This window comes from Artibeus jamaicensis, unplaced genomic scaffold (assembly GCF_021234435.1).
Source record: "Artibeus jamaicensis isolate MK-2021 breed Jamaican fruit bat unplaced genomic scaffold, CSHL_Jam_final contig_415, whole genome shotgun sequence".
Lineage (NCBI taxonomy): Eukaryota > Metazoa > Chordata > Mammalia > Chiroptera > Phyllostomidae > Artibeus > Artibeus jamaicensis.
The window spans coordinates 12,644,425-12,654,366 of record NW_026521823.1 but is presented as its reverse complement, the minus strand read 5'-3'; positions in this window follow the sequence as shown (position 1 = coordinate 12,654,366).

Below are 9,942 nucleotides of genomic sequence, written 5' to 3'. Positions count from 1 at the left end.
CTTTCCCTGGTTGAATTTACAGATGAGATAGGGGAAGAAAACAGATTTATACTTGTTCATATAGAAATTAATACAGTAATTAGTAAATAGTAATACATGAGTAAATTCTGTGGTTTTTAAAAAATTTTTATTTAGTTATTTTTCAAGTACATTTTTTGTCTATTTTTCCCATCCCAGACCCCCCCACCCCGTCTCCCCACCTCCCTCCCATTTCTCCCCCCCAGTCCTCATCCCTGTGTCTTTCACACTTGTTCCTCAAAATCCCTCCCCATTTTTCCCCTTAAATTCCCTTCCCTCTCCCCTCTGGTCGCTGCCCACTTGTTCTCTATTTCAGTGTCTATGTTTTTATTCTGTTTGCTTGTTTGTTTTATTGTTTAGCTTGAGTGAAATTCTGTGTTTTGAACACTCACAACTGTAAACAGTAGCCTCCCAATCTGTCTCTATGATATTTTTCCCACATTTTTGAATTTTCCTGGTGGAAGAATGCAGAGATGAATGGATGGATAAATGCTGCAAATTTAGTCCTCCATTGTCCTGAAGGGACAAGAGTCCTTGTCAGTGACACACATGCAGAAATATATGCTCACTTTATATGAATTGGTACTTATTAGGAAGACCTAGAAGTGAGACTAGGGTTATAAGTGGCTCTTAATACACTTCCATTTTCTTAATCAGAGATTTACTTTGTGAATAATTGGTTTATGTTGCTGTTATCACTATATTTCCCTTAACCTTTGATTTCCATTTGCATTCCAGGAGGAATATTCTTCACAACAAGCATGCGATTGTTACCACTTACCCTAATGTATGAGACCCAGAGAAGTTTCACAAAACTATTTTGGTGAATAAAGGGCTAGCAGGTATTTAATCATGCCTTCTGATATATTGTTAAGCAGAAAAACTAGGCTTGAGTTAGGTTATATATAATATCAGTTTAATTTAAATTAGGCCTATAAAGTAATGCATATCTTCAAAATTCATTAAAATTTTAATTACAAAAACCATACCAAACCCAAATATTAGAAAATTATGTCATCCTTCATGTTATGTTTTATGTGTTTCTGCTCTTTATTTCAAATGTGCATAAATAACTTTTACTCTAGTTCTCAGTGTTTAATACTACAAATCTCTTTGGTTGGAGAAAAAATACACTTATACACCCAACTATGAAAGAGTCTGAAGATTTTGGAGGCTCATGCCCAAAACTGATTATTTGGATTAAAATAAATGAGGCCCCCTGGCTGGTGTGGCTCAGTGGGTTGGGCATCACCCTGCAAACCAAGAGCTCCCTGGCTGCATTCTAGGTACGAGCCCAGGCTTGGGTTGAGGGCCAGGTCCCCAGTTGTGAACCGTGCAAGAGGCAACCAATCTATGCTTCTCTCTCACAATGATGTATCTTTCTGTCTCTTTCTCCCTCCCTTTCTCTAAATAGATAGATATTAACAAAAAGAGCTAAGGCAGGCAAATAATAAAATTTTCTTGAATTATCAGAGAATGCTAGTAAAAGGTCACTTGATGTAATTCAAGTATGAACTATATAACCTAATTATGCTCATTTCTAAAATAAATATGTTATTTGCACCGCACTGTTATGAAGATTACATCGTGTTTTTATAAGATTATAAATGAAATGCTGGTTTGTACTTTGCATGAAAAAGACCTGACAATAGTATTTAGCTTCACTTTTGTGTGGCTAAGATTTAGTGCACACTGAAAAGCTTAGCCAGTACAATATTAAAGTTCCAGATAGTGAAGTCAGCTAACTGAGCACCAACACGAAATAAAGCTGATTGAATCAGTTTCAGGCTTATCTCTTCATTTTTTACATTTTCTTTCCTTCATCAGAAATACTAACTTAATAAACTCAAGTATCATCCTTCTGCAAATTAAACACAACTTTTGTTTTTACCGTTAGAATAAGAATTCTTCCATGAGTACCTTGAATTACAGGAGATTTTTCCTGCACATTTGGTACACATGCTTTCATACTGTGTCTATACATAAAGCTTGGAGTGGAATGCTTTTGCTTATTGTCTAAGGAACTTTATAAAGCACAGTTTGGGGACTGCAGAAGGGTTAATATTATTTGTCTCTGCAGTTACTATGATTATGGTTTAGCAACTGCATTAGCAATGATGCTTTAGAGTGATTTTCAAGTAATTCATTACTTCCCTTCTCGTGCTTTAAATTTAATATAGCTTGCAGGTTCTAATTTATCTTCATGCATACTAATAAATTGTGCACTACAAATAAATTCTGCATTCGTTTTAAAGCAATTTCACTTCATCTATATATCAAATATGAAGTTGCCGGTTGGTTTGCACCTAGCTGCAAATGAGTCCAGAATCTTATCTTAGCTGTGTAGTTACATGATCAATGGCTATAATAACCCATTTTTGTAAAAATGACATAGTCCTTTTAATGTTTTTAAATAAATATATATATATATATATGCATATATATATATATATATATATACTTTCTAAGGTGGTAAAAATAATCTCAAGAACATCACTGTAGAATATGAATGAATCCCATGAAACAATCTTAAAATTCATATGCTATACCACAATGATCTTCTCCTTTTATATCTGAACTTTATTACTAGGATTGCAGAGGAAAGAAAATCTTCTGTCCTCTTCCCTCTTGGATACTTCTATCAAATTGGTTTTGTGCTGTCAGTCTTTGCAGCTGCCAAGTGACAGTTTCTTAAGCAGTTTTTCCAGCTAAAAAAAGAAAAAGGACAAGGACTATGGCACTGGTGTTGGGCAGGGGAGGGCTGGAATGCCTCTGAATGCAGGCGCTCCCAATTTAAGATGCTTCCACAGCATTTTATTGTATAAGAATCACTGGTATGTGTTCTGAGCTGTTTGAATCTCAGCCCCACGTTGCTTTAAATGGAGATGTAATTGCCATATAACACTGTGTCAGTTTAAGGTGTGCAGTATGTTGCTACAATACACCGACATAAGACAATATAATGACCACTGCAGCGTAACAGTAGCTAACACCTCCATCAGGTCCCTTCATTATCTTTTCTTTTTTGTGGAGAGAAAATTTAAAAGCTCATCTCTTAACTTATTTTTAACTATAATCACAATGGTGTACATTAATCCCCCTGAATTTATCCATCTTCTCACTGCAAGTTTATGTTCCATAAGCAGCCTCTCCCCAATTCCCTTACACCCGGTCTCTGATAACCAGCATTCTACATGCTGTTTCTGTACATTTGGCTTTTTTAGATTCCACATATAAGTCATGTCACACAGCACTTTTGTTTGTCTGACATCTCACTAACTATAAGGCCTGTGAGGTTCATCCATGTCACAAATAACAATTTCTTTCTTTCTCATGGCTGAATAATATTCCACACATGTGTATGTTCATGAGGTAAGTCCAGCCATTGTTAATATAACAGGAACAGTTTGTGCCATAGCAATGTAACCTGTCAGTCAGGGAGAATGAACTGGAATGCACATGCATGAACAATAATCACTTCACAGTTCCCCCACTTTGACTAGTTGGGGTACCCCCATTGACACAACCATATCCCCACTGACTAGTCGTCAGTGGGGGTGGTAGAATCCATTGATTGAACATGTGCACTGTGTGGCTGTCACATTCAGAATGACTGAGTGAGTAGAGCAATTAATCTGTGTCAAATTTTACATTAAGCTTGAGTATTCTTCCACGGAAACTATTCAGATGATTCAGAAGGCCACAGCTATGGCAACTGATGATTGGCATCTTCATCAAGACAACGTGCCTGCTCATACATCACGTCTCATGCAGATTTTTTTTTGTGAAAAATCCAATTAGCTACAGCCCAGATTTGGCTCTCTGTGGCTTTTGGCTTTTCTCCAAACTAAAATCACCTTGGAAAAGGAAGAGATTTCAGGGTATCAGTGAGATTCAGAAAAAATACGAAGGAGCAGCTGATAGCGATTGAGAGAACTACATGAGGTCCCAAAGTGTCTACTCCAAAGGGGACTGAGGCATCATCGTCCTATGCACAATGTTTATTATATCTTGTAGCTTCAATAAATGTCTCTGTTTTTCATATTACATGGCTGGACATCTTCTGGACAGAAATCCTGTATATGCCGCATCTTCATATCCATGCATTCATTGACAGAGAAGGTTGTTTTCATATCTTGGCTATTTTAAATAATGCTTCAATAAGCATTAAAGTGAAGACTTACTGTCCGTGTTTTGTTTTAATTTCCTTTGGATATATACCCAAAAGTGAGATTGTTAGATCTCTAGAATCCAATTCTCTATCGCAGCACAATCCTGGGTGACATGTACACATCTGCTGGTGAAAGAAACACTGTTTTTAAGGGAAAAAATCATCTACATAATAAATACCTTTTGAGTAAGATAAGAAAGTGTTCCATCCTGGCCGGTGTAGCTCAGTGGATTGAGCATGGGCCTGCAAACCAAACAACCCAGGTCAATGCATATGCCTGGGTTGCAGCTGAGTTCCCAGGAGGGGGTGCTTGAGAGGCAACCATACTTTGATATTTCTCTCTCTCTATCCTTCCCTTCCCCTCTAAAGATAAATAAATAAAGTCTTTTAAAAAAGAAAAGAAAAATGTCCCTTTAGGTAGTACTCAAGTGAAATTGTGTGTGTATGTGTGTGTATATATGTGTATATCTATATCTACATATAGATATACACATATATATATGACATAAGATTTTCCCTGTCAAAGTACTGGTAATGTTCTGTGATATTTATAATACTTCTTCCACTCAGTCATTATTTAATAGTATTTTTGCTTTAGGCATGAATTCATAAGTGATGAGGTAGACCTTCTGTCTAAAACAGTTCCTGAACTGTGAGAAATTGGCAAGGATATGAAAATCTGAACAATAGAAATTCTGCTTATAAAATCTGTATAGTGTAAGTCAGGCTGCTTCAGTAGTTTTAAGATTATAACTTTAGCAAATACATAATGAAACTAAGCATTTCTTCCAATCTGTTTTCTGAATCTTTACAAAAAATAGCTCTAGGTATAATTATGCCAACATTTCTTAACTTATTAAACTGAATGGCCTTTGTTTTATAACTCATGTATAATCCTTTCAAACTACTCTTTTTATTGTGCTTAGAAGCACAACAACCAGTGATTTTATATTACTACTAAAATAAGTACCAGAGACTTTATTATCCTAAACCTTACTCCCAGTCTCTAATTTATGTCCAGATTATGCAGGCCCAATTATTGGTAAATTCTATAAAATTATAACTTGAGAAGGTCTATTGCAAAGACATGGTACAAAATATGTGACTTAGATTGCGGAGATAAAAACATTATATCAGTTGACATAATTGACTATGGTGATTACTTTCTCACTAGAATCAATGTCTTGCCAAGCATATAGAATCTTTTAGATGACCCTAGGGAAGAGCTGTTTTATTTGCAATTAGACCAATAAAATCAGACTGAGATAGATGACTGATAGATAAATAGATACAGAAGCCAGGCAGAAAATCTTAGGTATTTCATGCAGCAATATTTTCACCAATATGTCCTCTAGAGCAAGGGACATATAGGAAACAATAAACAAATAGAACTTAATCAAAATAAAAAGCTTCTGCACAACTAAAGAGAACATCAGCAAAATGAAAAGGGCACAAGCCATATGGGAAAATATATTTGCCAATGACATCTAGGACAAGAGAGTGATCTCCTAAATATATAAAGAACTCACATAACTCCACTCCAAGAGGACAAACAATCCAATTAAAAAATGGACAAAGGAACTGAACAGGCATTTCTCCTAGGAGGACATACGAGGGGCCCAGAGACATGTGAAAGGATGCTCAGCATCACTAGCCCTCAGAGAGATGCAAATTAAAACCACAATGAGATACCATTTCACACCAGTAAGAATGGCTATTATACACAAATCAACAACACCTGCTGGTGAGGTTATGGAGAACAGGGAACCCTACTACATTGTTGGTGAGAATGCAGACTGGTGCAGCCACTGTGGAAAACAGTATGGAATTTCCTCAGAAAAACTAAAAATGGAATTGCCTTTTGACCTGGAAATTCTACTGCTGGGATTATACCCCAGGAATCCTGAAATGCCAATTCAAAAGAACCTATGCACCCCAATGTTCACAGCAGCACAATTTACAATAGTCAAGTGCTAGAAGCAACCTAAGTGCCCATCAGTAAATGAATGGATCAAGAAACTATGCTACATTTACACAATAGAATACTATACAGCAGAAAGAAAGAAGGAGCTCCTACCCTTCATGACAGCATGGATGGAACTGGGAAGCATTATGTTAAATGAAGTAAACCAAGCAGTGAAAGACAAATACCATATGATCTTACCTCTAAGTGGAACCTAATCAACAAAACAAACAAGCAAGAAAAATATAACCAGAGTCATTAAAATAAAGAACAAACAGAGTAACCAGAGAGGAAGAGGAAAGAGGGATAATGGGAAAAGAAGAGGAAGGGTCATCAAGGAACACAAATAAAGGACCCATGCACAGAGCTAAAGGGGGCAAGCATTGAGGATAAGAGATGGGGGTGGGTGGGGAGGAGGAATGGGGTGGCAGAAAGGTAGAGACAACTGTACTTGAATGATAATAAAATAAAAAGAAAATAAAGAAACCATGCTGTGTGTTTTCTTATCTCCTGTGGCATGGTATGCTGATATATCTCTGGATTGTGGTCTACCTTTTGCCCTTTCTTTTTGCATAACCAATTGTAAGTTTGGTGTTGAATTCAAGTATGAATTTTGCATTTCTTGCTGACCTCTAGAAAAATCATAACAGATCTTGCCCTGGCTGGTGTAGCTCAGTGGATTGAGTGCAGGCCTGTGAACCAGGCAATCGCGGTTCGATTCCCAGTCAGGGCACATACTGGGGTTGCAGGCCGGTTCCCTGCAGGCCAGTTCCCAGCAGGGGATGCATGAAAGGCAACCATACATTGATGTTTCTCTCCCTCTCTCCTTCCCTTCCCCTCTAAAGATAAATAAATAAAATCTTTTAAAAAATCATAACAGATCTTTAAATGAAATCATCAGCATATTCTCATGTAACTGATTCCTGACCAAAATTGAACTATGTATGTTGAAACCCTATTGTTCTAGGAAACAATAGATGCTGAGGTAATTATTAATAATAATAAGCATAAATAATCAACAATTTCAAGTGAGAAATATTTTTGGAGTCTTACCTATTCTATTCAGTTAACATGCTTTCTAAATTTCTGTGATTTTGTAGTCGAATAAACCAAGAAAAAAAAGCAAACCTTTAAAAAAATCTTCCTTTTCAAGGAAATACCTTGTTAGCTGATAACTGCATATTATTATATGCTTTAAGCAGGGTGATTTTTTGGTCATTAATTTGAAAAGCTGGAGGCAAACTTGTTTTGAAGTTTGAACATCTCAGAACCAGTTCGAATATTCCTTCCATTGATGTAGAAACAAGCACTGAAGTTAAAACAAATGTGCAGCACTGTAGAAATTAGGATTATTGCATATGTATTTCTTAAACCAAGCAAGCAGTATTCCTTAAAATTGAATGTGTACGTGGAGACCAAGGAGATCTTGTTACAAAGCTGAGCAGGGTTCCATCAGTCTCAGGAGTGCTGATGTACTTGAATGCATTTTGAATAGCCAGGCTCTAGAGAGCATGCCCAGTGTCTTGAGTAATGAGACGAAGGGACAGAATACGCTGTTCTTCCTTTTTAACCTTTATAGCCATTCATGGTGACAGATCATATATTGCTATTCTTAATATTCGTTATATGTATTTCTTTCCTGTGCCATTTTTGGCCTTCACCCTGATAAGTCATGTGAGACAGCGTGACTCATGAGTCTTATACACTTCTGTGTTTCTGTGTTTCTATGGCTGATGCCTGTGTTTGAAACCTTTGAACACTGTAGTTGCAAGTCTCAAACATTTGGGCAGCTTCAGTTTCTCTTCAGGAGCAACCCAGAATTAAATCTACACATTATGACAGTTTTGCTTCTTGGATCATCCTTTTTGTGACCTATTCTGATGACTATGCATATTATTATTATTTTTACTTAATATTAAATATTTCCCTTCTACCTGATGTAATCTTTATTCACTTACATTAAGTGATCTCTGTCTGTCTTTTATAGGTTGAATTTTGTCTTTTCAATATATATGTATATATGTAATGTAGAAGTCCTAGCCCCAAGTACCTCACCATGTGACCTTATTTGGAAAAGGGTAGATGTAATTACTTAAGATGAGCTCATCCTAGAGTAAGGTGGGACCCTTAATCCGATGTGACTGGTATCCTTATAGCAATATGACCATGTGTAGATTCAGACACTCATGGGGGACTGTGAACCATGGAAGCTGGAGACTGAAGTTATGCACACAAAGTCAAGGCATGCTGAAGACCGCCTGCAAATCACCAGAAATTAGAAGGAGGTAAGGATCCTACACCAAGAAATAAGGTCACATATGTTCATATCTAGTAAATGTCAGATGAATTTAGATTGTTACAGAAATATTGGTCTTTCTTTCTCAGTACACACTGCTTAGTGGATTTATTTATATGAGAGCAGTAAGTACTAAATAAGATGATTTGAGGTTTCTTAGTTATGTTCAGTTAAGAATAACTTTTTCTCCCCCTTTTCGTAAGATCAAGTATATTTTTCTGAATTGTGAAAAAATTAGACTCAGAAAAACAGTAGGCAAAAAAATGTTTTTTAAAGACACTAATTAATTTAAAAGGTGTTGTAAGCAATTAAAAATTTTAAAAAGAAATGGAAAAACTTTGTTGACAAAAATAAGCCCTCTAGCTCCTAAATTTCTTTTAATTAAAAAATTAACCACAATCTTATTAAAAAGATATTTTAACAACAATAACAAAAACAAAAGCAAAAAACAAGTAACTGCTTTAAATTTCTAAACACAAAGTCATTTAGTTTACCCTCATTGATATGTGTAATATCCTAAATGGCAAGACGTATAGAAAACAAATTATAAACTATCGGTTCATTGTGTATTCCAAAAGAGCTTCTACTTGTGAAGTCAAATTCATTGATCACTTTGACTATAGCTCTTTCATTAATTCTTAAAATGTGAAGATAAGATTTATAGTAAATACATTTTACACTGTGAGTCGTAATCATCACCTGCACTTCATCCAAACCCAGGGACATGAAATATGAGACTTGTGAATGTGTATGGTGCATATAGAATTATGAATAATATTTACCTACTTATTTACCACAACTACACTATAGTAGAGGTTATTTGCTTGCCTGTTTTTTTTCTTAACCAATTCCAATTTTGTGGAAGGCTTAGAACAAAAACAATTTTCAATTTTTATGAGAATTATTCTTGATAAATTTCTGAGCTTTAAAGTAGTTTTTGTTGTTTAGCTTGCTGTTAAAGGTGAGATCGTATGGTATTTGTCTTTCAAAACAACAAAACAAACAAGCAAGCAGAAAAAAAAACAAAGGCACTGAAATAGAGAACAAGGGGACAGCGACCAGAGGGGAGAGGGAAGGAAAGTTAAGGGGAAAAAGGGGGAGGGATTTGGAGGAACAAATAGGAAGGACACAGGGACGAGAACTAAGGGGGGTGGAAATGGGAGGGAGGTGGGGAGCAAGGGGCGGGGGAGGCTGGGATGGGAGAAATAGACAAAAAAACTGTACTTGGAAAATAACTAAATAAAGTTAAAAAAATAAATTAAAAAAAGTATTTTTTGTAAAACAAAACTAGGGACTTATGAAAAATTATTAACCAATGTAAAACTAATCTGTATACATTTATTCATATATATATTTATTGATATTAGTATTATAAACCATGTGGATTGATAAACTTTGTAAATTCTGGGATGAAATTATTTTTGTATAAAGTAATTGAATGCTAACACATAGCTAATAAAATTACACACCTTCATATATTAATATTTTGAACAT